Source organism: Carassius auratus, chromosome 3 (genome assembly GCF_003368295.1).
Source record: "Carassius auratus strain Wakin chromosome 3, ASM336829v1, whole genome shotgun sequence".
Classification (NCBI taxonomy): Eukaryota; Metazoa; Chordata; class Actinopteri; order Cypriniformes; family Cyprinidae; genus Carassius; species Carassius auratus.
The window spans coordinates 25,226,410-25,239,087 of record NC_039245.1 but is presented as its reverse complement, the minus strand read 5'-3'; the positions used below and the strand labels follow the sequence as shown (position 1 = coordinate 25,239,087).

The 12,678-nt window shown below is 37.5% G+C and overlaps 1 protein-coding gene across 1 annotated transcript in view; it reads left to right on the top strand.

The window, feature by feature from the left end:
* The first annotated feature begins 988 nt into the window (after nt 1–988).
* LOC113052341 (retinoic acid-induced protein 1-like) overlaps nt 989–12,678 on the top strand; it is a 52,565-nt gene continuing 40,875 nt past the window's right edge. The window contains exon 1 of the mRNA XM_026216799.1: nt 989–1,544. The gene's annotated coding sequence lies outside the window, so the exon portion shown is untranslated. The remainder of the gene's footprint in view (nt 1,545–12,678) is intronic.

Below are 12,678 nucleotides of genomic sequence, written 5' to 3'. Positions count from 1 at the left end.
TGTAGGTAAAAAATCCACTTATAAAATATCAGTCTGGTCTTGTGTCGTTCAAGGTCGCACAGTGGCGCATGTCTGGAGAGAAATGAAATCCCAAATCAATCGGATACTCTGCTGGGCTCTGACGGTAAACTTCAAGAGAGAAATACTGTCAGGAAGCCTCAGAGCACGACCAGAAATGAAGCAGTCTAGTCGTTTAATATAGAGCGGTTGTTTAATGTGAATGATGCACTCACGACAGAGAGGAATAAGAAATGACGGTTGTTGTGCAGTGATACCGAAGACTGCATTCTGGATTCTGATTTGATGGAGGTACAGAGAGCATAAAGAGGGGGACTTGCAATTATAGGCAGAAAGGTTTTAGTATGCTCGGCTTATTTTTATTCATGGCACAATCTGTGACCCCACACGTGCACACACTTCTTATCTTGTCAGTGAGGACACAGACACACACACTTTCGTAGTCATAGTCACAGGCATGAGCCTCTGCATCATAAAAATCTCTCCAGCCTCCCCCCACAGCCTCTGTGTTTCTCCCCGGAGGAAAATAGCTCAGGAAATCTCACTTATGTATCTTTTATGTATCTATTTGCTACTTGTTATTGATAATCGGTTGCAGGTGACTTGGGGGAGGGACATTAGAGACCATCTGATTGGACGAAAATTTGCACATGCCTGTGAGTGCAGGATGAGTCACCGGCCCGGTTGTAGATGTAAAAAATGCTAAAGGTTAATTAAGTCCATGTTTAGGTGTACACAAGCATATAAATGACCACAAAACTCCCATTTCGGTTTCACGGGGTGTCCATTGGATCTCTACCCAATCTCAGGGCAGTCTAGGAAAAAAATAATTGCAAAATTCAAGAGATCTCATTTGTGATTTTTCTTTCCTGTGGATCTCTCCTCATCTGAGTGAACTCTTTCAACTCCTGCCTCATCCACACCGCACTTGCACTGTTGACTCACACACACAGACACACACACACACACACGCTTCAGCAGCAGCTCTGATGAAAGATCTCTAACCTGTGAGACACCCTTTGAAGCTGACATCTTTCCCCTCCATCTCTGTCCTCTCTCTCTCCCAGCTAGAGCAGGTGGTCTCCAATCGACCCCCCTCACAAATCAGCATTCACACATGCATTCTCTCCATCCATCTCTCACTGGCTTGCGGACGGGCTGCGAGCCCCCCTGAGCTAATTCCATTATACATTCCATCTGGAAGTAAGAGAGGACTGCCCTCTAATTGCTTTCTTATCCCCCTGAGCCCCCTTTCTCTCCTTTACGCTCCTTTCCTCTCCTCCAAACAGCACCCCCAACCCCGTACGGCCCACCCCCAGCCCCCGCCCTGCTCCGCTCCGCTTCGAACATGGCAGCAAAGGGAAGGTGGAAAGTGAAATAGACCGAGAGCGACTACACACGCAGGAGAGAGAGCGAGAGAGAGAGACGAGTCTGCCACTGACAGGGAATATCTGCCATTTTCCGCGTTGCAGGAGGCTGCAGCCCTGATCCAGAGGACCGGGATCCAGGCACAGGCACCGCCGCAGGTAGAGACCCATGTTACTCCACATTTAAGGGGCTTAATGTCAGTGCGAGCGGATGGATGGATGGATGGATGAGCGCTGGGGGAGCGGAGCGCTGCTGTGCGTCTCCACAGCTGCATGCATGGGGACAGGGGGGCGTGTTGGAGAACAGGATGCCCATGTGTTTGCCGTTGCGCTCCGAGCCTGATCTGAGATCAGTTTGCTCCCGTGCGAATCCCATTCCAAAAACTACAGCACTAGCAACAGATAATATATGAGAGGGTTATTTTCTTTACACATTGTGTTCATGTCAACACTGTACTTAGTATGTAGTACAAGCTCATACACTCTTATGGCGATGCCATAAAAGAACCATACTGAGTTTCAGTGAACCATGTTTCTGTAAAGTAAAGAACATTTTAATATTCTAAAGAATCTTTTTTTATTATTATTTTATGGAATGGAAAGGTTCCATTGATGTTAATGGTTCTTCGTAAAACAAAAAAAGAATGTTTATTTTTAAGAATTAATGAGTGTTTTACCAATAAGAAAGGCATTCAGTCTAGATGTGAATCATGCTCTGTATTTATGTATGGATATGCAGCTGCAATAGAGCAGAGCTATATTTAGACGCATCATGCATATTCAATATGTGTCTTATATAAAGACCTGTGTTTATGTGATACTATGAGGATGATTTTTTGCGATTGAGACGTTCTAGAATGTGCTGAACAGGGGCTGCATGTTGAGTCGAAATCAAGAGGAACTAAAAAACTCGGCATGCTCCTGTGTTTATGTTGACGACACTACATGCATATGCATATGATAGCCTGTGTTTATGAGATACTATGAGGACAATTTTGTGTTTGAGACATTCAGTAAAGCATAAAGATCTGTTATAACATGCATTCAAGGGAATTCATACTTGTGTGTGTTATTTTGCATGCACCATGCCCTTGATCAAGAAAGCTCAGGGGTAAGACAGCTCTAACCTATTAAACGCTGCACTGAGACTGCAGTGTCACAGCTGACTGATATTGATGCTCTGGACAGCCCCCCTCCGCAAAGAATCCATTTAGAGACGTGTGTGTGTGTGTGTGGAGGGAGTGTGGCTGACAGGCAGAGAGCGTTGTGTGTGTGTGTGTGTGTGTGTGTGTGTGTGTGTGTGTGTGTGTGTGTTGGTATGTGTGAGACGGACAGATACGGAGTGGAGAGAGAACAGAGGTCTATGAAGGAGGGGGAGAAAAATGGAGGGATGACATGAATATGTGAGTGAATTAGAGAGAAGGAGGAAAAATTGATACCAACATCTGTAATAGCATACTAGATGGAGAAAAAAGGTGGCAACTGCATTCCCAAGGTTAAGAGCGTCACTCTGCATGTAAAACAACCCAAGACATCATCAGACAAGATCATGTGCCAAACACACACACACACACACACTTGCAGGGGGTGGGCGGTATGACCACAATCTTATATCACGCTATGAGTCATTTTATAACATGGTAGTGTAACAGTATTTTAATTATAAGAATTTGATGATAAATTTAATTATAAATTAAATCTTTTTTTTTATATTATTAGTATTTGTCATAATTCATGATAATACAGATAAATATAGAATAATCACTGTCTACTTTTTGATAATATAGGAAATTACATTAAAAAAAAGATTAAGGTACTTATTGATTTCACATTTATTACTATTATTGTCATTGTTTTGTATTTGGAACTTGATGGATACAAACCAGCAAAATGCCAAAAAAATAATTTGCATTGTTATTTTTGTATTTTTATTTTTGTATTTTTATTTTACTATTGAATTTTTTTTCCCAATAAACTATTTCCTAGATATTTAATATCTACTGAACCCTAAACAGGGCATGCAGGAAAAAAATAGTAGGCTAAATCATGTGCACGATTTTCTATTTTGTTCCCTCGATTTATAAATTGTGCGCACAATATACTAATTAGTTTCCTCTATTTGTTAAATTGTGCAGACGATTTATAAATCAAGAGAACAAAATAGTAAACCGTGCACATGATTTATAAATCAAGAGAATAAATTAATAAATTGTGCGCACGATTTATAAATCGAGGGAACAAATTACTAAGCTGTGCGCATGTGCACAATTTATAAATCGAGGGAACAAAATAGTAAATTGTGTGCACAATTATAAATCGAGGGAACAAAATAGTAAATCGTGCACATTATTTATAAATCAAGAGAACAAATTGCGCATGATTTAGCAAATCGAGGGAATGAAATAGTAATCATGTGCACGTTTTAGTACATTGAGGGAACAAATTAGTAATTCGTGTGCACAATTTATTTATTTTTTCTTGCATGTCATGTGTAGGGCTCCATAAACATCTAAACAAGATATATTTAATTGAAAATTATTCAGAATTCAAAATATTCAGACAATCTTTTTACTATTTTTTTTTCTTACTCCAGTGACATTTACTTTCTTATTTTAAACACTTTCATATTTTCTTAGATTTGTGCTAAAATAAGATTTTATAAATAATTACTAATATTAGTAGTAGCATTAGTAAAGTGCTAATATTAATAAGATAACAGATAAATACAAATAAATACATTTACCTTGTTTTAGGGATGCTTAGTACCCCCCCCCCCCCCAAAAGGCAATCATTAGAAATGAAAAAAAAAATTAAGTACAATGCTATTTTTAGCTAATCCAGTGAATAAAATCCAGTAAATGTCTTTTTTCATCTCACTTCAATATTTCATATTTTTATTTAGAACTTGTTGACAGAAAGCAAAAGATCGGATTAAGTGAGTGAGTGAAGTGACATTCAGCCATTATCATAACTGAATTAAACATCTTGCACAAAAGTACAAACAGCATCACAAATAAACACAACCCACAAAACTAAAACTAGCATTATAATGACTTTGAATTCTGATTGGATGAGCCATATTGAATCTGCTGCAAAATAGCTGATATAAACACATCAAGTTAATTCTATATTAATGCAGCCAGTTTTGATGTTGGTTGGCAAACCCCAGTTACTTCCCTTAATAACACGTTTGTTTGTCACTTGTTTGGGACACGACATAATCTCATCACTCTCATGTGTACTGAAAATAACCAAATGCAGTCCTGTCTACGCAAATACAACATTGAAGCAAAATATATAGTGGCTGACAAATGTCACCATTGCACAGTATATACCATAGTGCCTCCCAGCTCTACATGGCGCTATACCGCATTTTGTCAGGACTATACTGAATGTAGCATGGAGACTGATGCAATCCCCTGAAACTGTCACACACCTGAGGGTCAGTCAGAGAACAACCATGAAAAACAGAACGAGAGAGAGAGAGAGAAAGGGAGATCGGAAACCATCGCCTCTTTCAAGAATAGAAGGTAATAGGACTGAAATTAGATAGAGGCAGGGGGAGGAGTAGATGGAGAGAGAGAGACAGACGGATATGAGGTGAAGAGAGGGGAAGACAGCACCCCTCCCCCTTCCGCTGTTTTCTAGGTGCGAGAGTCCTGAGCAACAATCTGGCACGGCTCAAAACAGATCTATAAGGTCAGGACGGGGCAGAGCGCGCAAGGGAGGAGGAGAGGAGAGGAGCGATGGAGGAATTATTTATCTCCAGATGCTGCTGTCTCTGCAGCACTAGGCTCAGCAGTCTTGCTCCTAAAGAGCGGAGAACAGGAAATGAATGGATGGAGAGAAGAAATAAATAAACAAACTCGACGTTCAGGGGTCAGATATGTGACGCCGAAATGAATGGACACCACACAATGCACCAGGCTCAGGCGCATTAATGCGCAACCAAGGGTCGCCAAACAACCTGTGTTCAACGGATGACATATTTACAGGCTAGATGTGTGTGATTTCTCACACAGTAATAGCTTCAAATGCTTACCAAAAATACTGTTTCCAAACTGGTTTCCATAGCCCCACCGCATCTGCTATTGGCCAAATTAAACAGACACTCCCGCCCTAAACTCAATATCGTAAAGTAAATATTGCTGTCAGGATGCTTAAACCACAATATTTTGCTTTTGGCCATCTCTGCATATGCTACGATAAAAGACAATATCTGCTGGAGGGTTTTGTTTTGGAAACCTGGCAGCCATTCTCCATTCTCTGAAGAGTGCGGAGCTTCAAAAGCTCATGCTCGCAGGTACACCTTGCTTCCAAACGCAATTTTTGACTACCACATTCCTATTCATGATCATTCTGGTTGCACGTGAAGACAGCATTAGTGAAAACAGGCAGAGACAACGGTAGCTTTAGCAACATTAGCCTTTCAGAGAGCTATGTTTGCATAGTTTGGAACCGCTCATGTGTAGAGAGATTGTTTATGATTTTTTGGAATTATAAAACAATGCGTGGGTGGATTTTTACCATTATAGGCTGGTTGTTTTCACACAGCTGTGTTCAAACACCTTGGAAAGTGTTTTGTTTTTTGTGCATTTTTTGCATTCTGTGGCACCTTTAAATTGTGATAATATTTCAGAACATTACAGTTTTTACTGTATTTTTGGTCAGATGCAGCCTTGGTGAGTGTAAGAGATTTATTTCAAAACAATTAAAAAATATATAATAATTATTCCAAACTTTCAAACATTAATGTACGCATACATATTTGTGAAACATATACAACTAAAAGAATAAAGCAATAGAGAAACTGTTTGGAGATATCAGTTAGATAACACTACTTACACTTTTTCACAAGGAAGCAACACATTGTGACACACCAAAACTGCTGTGCACCGCTTACAAGATTTTCTGTGACATATGATAAGATTTGTAAGGGTAATCAAAGCAAAAATGGTTAATAGAAAATTTGTTAAATTAAAAAACAAAAATTCCTGGAGGCTTTTCTGTGTAGGCTTGAGGTCTCTGTTTCTGAAGTGTGTATGTGTGTGTTTGTGTTTGTGTGTGGTTGTGCTTAATGAACTCATGGCCTGTTGTTTATGTGTGTGTGTTTACGCCCCTCACCTCCACGTGTGTCTGGATATACACATCTGTGTGCATTTGGGAGCGTGACGTATGGCGTTGGTGGTATAGCACAGTGAAATCGCTTGGATGTCATCCAGCTCAGAGGAAGGGCATCTAGCGTGTCTCCAAATAGATCCAGCCTTCATTTCCACTCCACAGCCGCTGTATTTACCAGTCCACTGGCCCAGAACGCTAGTGCACACACGCATGCGCACACCTCACACACACACATGCACCTTACGGCTGAGAAACGATTCTTTAATGAAAGAGCGGAGTAATGTTTCCAGTGCTAATACAATGGCTTAGCGGTTAGCACAACTGCTCTGAAACTGCAGCATTCATGTGGGGAATGCGTGTTCGATTGCAGTGAATGTTCTCCTTTTGTGTTCTTCTGACATTTGTGGGTGGTGCTCGCCTCCTGGCACAATGATAGGCCGCAGGTTCAAGCCCCCATAGAGACAGAGTGAAATCATTTCCATGTGATTTATTTGCGTCCCAATTCTGACTGTATGAGATCCATACCACGTCCCCTCAGGAGAGACCAGCTGCGCAGGCCAATTTACCTCCTAGCATCAGCACATCCTGGCCTGGAGTGCGACACTATCAAGGGCACCTACAGGTAGACGCTGGTGTGAGATTTTGGGTGGCGATGGTTGATCTCCGAGGCTGCTTTCGGACGCCGCAGAGCAAATTGTGTGGGATTTTTAACGACTCTCAGGGGCCGACAACAGATGAGAGGGCGGTTTTAAGCCACGCTGTTGCAGATTAATATTTTTCTTGCCATGATCACAGCAGCAGAAAAAGCATTTGAAAAGTTCTGCAGCTTCAAACAGCCGTTTGAATTATATAACCGTCAGAAGGAGGGCGAGAGGGAGAGACAGCGCTTAGCCTAGCGTTAGCATCAAGGCCCTCGCTGTAATAAAGACCACACAACAAGGTGCTATAGTCAAAACGGGCTCTGCTTTTGAAAATGAACCAAAAACTAGTGCTTTCATAGCATTACAAAAGCTGACAAAGTTGAAAAAGCGTTGGTTTGATTTGAGAAGATCTCATAGCTTTTTTTGAATGTCTACTTGCTGCATCAAACACACTGAAAAAAGTGATTTTGGAGAGTTGTAAATATAATCTGTGGAAACCATATAAAATGTACATGATTATTGCAGCCAGCCAACGAATTCTAAAGTAATGGGTAAATTCTACATATGCTACCCATTCATCAACAGTAAGAACCATCACATAGAAAAATGCAGTAAAATATACCCCCAAACCGTGAGTTTTTTTTTGCTTTAAATTGCGCATGCGTCAGCCCGCATTTTTGATTGAGTGTGGACTCATATAAACACTGAAGCATTGTTAAAAGTAACACTGAAGCAGAGTTGAAGTTAGTGAGATAATTAAGAAATTAATTGGGTCATGATTGACCATTATTGAAGACATCCGATGTTAACAAGCAGACTCACCAAACTAGAAAATCACAATTTGTGTGTTACCATTGTAGTGGTCAATGTTTCCTTTAGTTGGGTTCTTAACCTTCAGATGTTTACTTTAGACTTTGTGGGGCTGTGTTAACAGAATGATTACAGACAAATCAGCCCAAAGACAATCATGTGTGCTATTGATTGTTGTTTGAACTAATTGTTATGGAAAGACCTGAATGCGTCAGTTCAGGTTTCTTTAATGTATACATAAATTAAGTGGTGGGTGGGTGGGTGGGTGGGGATAGGAAGTCAGCATTTTTTGGCATAATATGACGTTTTTAAAAGTTAGTTCTACATAAAGAAATAATTATTATGTTTAGAAACACAGACATCAAGAATCAGCGTGAGCATCACAACAACGGTGACCATCAAAAAAGCATGTTGTAGCCAATAAAAACTCATCCATTGCTCCCATCATGCATTGCGGCATGAATAAATTATGGGCTGAACTGACTTTTTAACTTTTTAATAACTAAATTGTATTTTTGCTGAGATATTTTTTACCTAATTTTAATGAGTAAGTAGCTGTTGAATATATACATAAATGTGAGGTATTGTTACCCAATTTATGCAAGCATTTAATAGCTTTTTACTTCAGATAGTTTATACTCAATATATGGGATTAAATCTACCCCACCAAAGTCTATGCAAATTGTTACCTCACATTTATTGGGTAAATTCTATAGATTAGTTTTTACAACAGCCTTCACCTATCAGGGGCAGCATTCGTGTGTGTTGAGGAACATCATGCATGTGTGTGTGTGTGTGTGTGTGTTGGACGACAAAGACGATCTCTTCATCGCGTGACCCATGAGGAGTGACAGTGCAGTAAAGTTGGCCATGCAAACACACCTCCGTCCTGGATTTGGAAAATGCTGTTAAAGCTCTTGAATAGTGCAGAAGATATCATTTCTCTGTCCTCTTTTCATTGTACTTCAAACATCTTGTTCTTAATTGCAATAAAAATATCATTTAAACAATAAGTTTAGTTGAGAAGCAAATCATACTTGTTTTCAGAACGTGCATCTTGAATACAGTTTAGTAATATTTATGCTTAAACCTGAAATGCTTCATTTATTAGATATCTCAATATATTTCTAAAACTATCATGTACTCCATTTTCTTTTTAACATTTTTACAATTTATTGATTTTATTTTATTGATTTACGATTTATTTAGTTTTCAAATTTATTGAGTAAATTCTAAAGCTGTGAAATCATTGAAATATGCCTTATGAATTGGGTAAATGTAAAAAAAAAAAAAAAAAACAGTATACTGAGTATGCATGTAATAAACGACATTTAGTACTATGACCAATGACCGATAAAACTGATCTTAAGGCTGGTTCACACGGCAGGATAATTAGACCGATTTTAGCCCCGATTCACCCCTTCCGACAATTTTAGGATGCTCCGATTATCGTAAAATAATCTGATCAAATATTCCTGCCGTGTGTGGTGTGTTAAGACTGCTCTCCTCTGCTCGGAAGAATGTCGGGACCGCTCCGATCTCAAATCGGGGATATCCAACATGTTGGATTTATTTGGCCCGATTTCTTCTCGTTTGTGGTGTCCCCCGAGGACAAACAATCACGCAGCCTGTGGACTGTGGGTGTAGCCAATCAGAAAGCGAGGTGACGAGGCAGTGATAGTACCGGGAAACAAAATCAAAACAGCCGGCGTATATAATATAACAAATACAAATAAAGTCGATGGGCATAACTACATCCACAACTGCAGTCCACCAGAGTACAAACGAATATATGAACGTTTATTTCAACGGTTATTAATCTGTGTAGTACGTAACAACATTTCTATGAGATAAAACAACAACTTATCTCCATATTATGATATTTTTCCCGTTAAAAACAAAGCACAAACTATGACCACTGCATCCTCTTCGTCCGCCATGATTGTTTACTCTAAAGTCACGTTTGATCTCGAGGGATTTTGCGAGATTTCCCGTCTGACCTGGGAATGCTCAGGAGTCAAATCGGTTCGTGTGTGATGTGTTGATATTGCCGTGTGGCTGCACACCACACACGGAACGACCAAAACTGTTAGATCCGTGATTTTTTATCGCTGTGTGTGGGGTCTCTCATATTTGGAAAATCGTCCGACAATTTTAAAATCGTCCCGTGTGAACCAGGCCTTACACACTGTAAAACCTGATGTAAAACACAAAATAACAATCAAGTTCAAAATGTTATCTTTTTTGCAGTTGTTCAGTTTGTCCAGCTTCTTGTTTTTAAAGATGAAGAAACTAATTATATATATATATATATATATATATATATATATATATATATATATATATATATATATATATATATATATATATATAATAAAATGTATTCGCCATTTTTTTAATGAAAAAAAAACCTTGAATGTTGTACAATTAACAGTATTCTATAGACATTTTTGGTATGTGAAGACTTTATTAAGGTATTACAGCGTTTTATTATTGTGGTATAATTTTTTTCAATAAAAAAAACACTGATTCATTTATTTATTTATTATTTTTTATCAGATGTTTTACTCCAAAACAAATATAAAAAATATTTAACCTACTGATCAATCAGACTGCTTGGACCCTGCAATGGATATGGAGGACCAAACCTACAGACAGGAAGGAAGGAAGGAAGGAAGGAAGAAAGAAAGAAAGAAAAATAAAAAAGAATTATTCACTGGAGCTCTGCAAGGACCACAGAAAAGTAAAAAGAAATAAATTATTAAATTAATAAATGATTTAATAAGTCTGGAAATAAATACATGTGGGAATATAAAATAAATATGAAAAACAAATAAATGTATGAATAAATAATTAAATAAATATAAAATAAATACAGAAGCTATTACATACATGGAAAAAAAAGTTTTATCAAGTCATTTATTTCTTTATTTTTCTATTATTACATTTACTTATCTATCTATCTATCTATCTATCTATCTATCTATCTATCTATCTATCTATCTATCTATCTATCTATCTATCTATATTTTTAAACTAATTAACTAAATTTAGGAAAAGAGTGAGAAAAAACCCACCCCTCTATAACCCTCCATGGCTACTCTACAGCTTTGGAAGAGGTGTCATGCCCATATTTTGGACCCCAGTGGCAGTTGTGCCTCACTTGCTGCCCTATGAGACATGACCAAAGGAAATAAAAAAAAAAATAAACATGTCCAGGTTTTTAAGAGAGAATAAAGGTTTCAAGCAGCATAGGGATCAAGCAACATGAGTAAATGATGACAGATTTCAGTCTAAGAAAGTAGTGTCATTTCTATGCATTTAAATGCACTTTTTGGCTTTTTAAGTGGCTTTTTATTACATTAATATTATTCTTTTTGCAAGTATATTGCTTTTTCTGATTCTTCATGATTGAAATGATTTCTAATGGGGAAAAAATATAATCTCTGACGGTTTAGCTTATTTGTCCTAATATCACATTGTGCAAGTAAACTGCATTTTAAATCTACTTTAACACACTTACAGTATGTACGCTTTAAAAAGTCCACTTTAATAATTTCAAATTATGTGTTACTTAATGTTATTTAATAATCGTTGTCGTGCTTTAAAGATGCGTACTTATTCTGATGTGATGAATAACACTAAAATACATGTAATGTACTTGATTGTAATTTTAACTGCATTGTGTTATTAAATATTACAGTAAAATATATGTTAATTTATATTTTAAATAGATTTTTATATTTAAAAAGTAAATGCATTTTAAATATAGTAAATGACAACATTATTATAAATGTGTAATTACAATATGTGCCATTACATATAAACCACATACTGTATAAAGTGTACTGAAAAATCACTCTTATATTCCACTATTTTCACTTAAACAAAATTTCAGCTATAATACCTTTACATTTAATTGTAAAGAACATCATTAAATGTATGAAAACATTACATTCAGTTCACACTGACATGTATTTTTTAAGTAAGTATGTTATGAAGTGTACTTATTCACAAGGAAAATCATTTCAAAGAAGACCTTCGGGAACATTGCACCACTGAATCATTCCCATTAATGATAAAAACATGTATTAAGTTTTTTTTTGTTTGTTTGTTTCACGCATATATATATATATATATATATATATATATATATATATATATATATATATATATATATATATATATATACACCTATATATATCTATATATATATATATAGGTGTAACCTTAAAGTTTAGTCCACCCAAAACTGAAAATTTTGTCATTATTTACCCTTGTGTTGTTGCAAACTTGTAAACTTGTGAGTAACCAAAGCATTACCCATTGACTTCCATAGCATTTTTCTTTCTTATACATCCATAGCATGGGGGTCAATGGCTACCAGCAACTGTTTGGTTAACAAAGTTATTCAAAATATGATTTTGTGTTCAGCAGAAGAGAGAAACTCTTGCCGGTTTGGAACAACATTTAAATGATTGAACTGTCCCTTTAATTATGAAAGATTTTTTTTTTTTTTTTTTTGGCTTTCAATTTGCATTCAAAATGCACTTAGCTGAAAAAAAATCTGAGGGGGCACGAGGCTTCTGAACTTTGCTGTGTGTGAATACAGGCCCCCTGCCAGCCGAAAACAATGCCCTCGGCACTTTACCATCGGCAAAGACAATGGGCAAGCTGTGCCGGCGGCGCTGATAATGGCGCAGGCGTGATGCCGGCACACA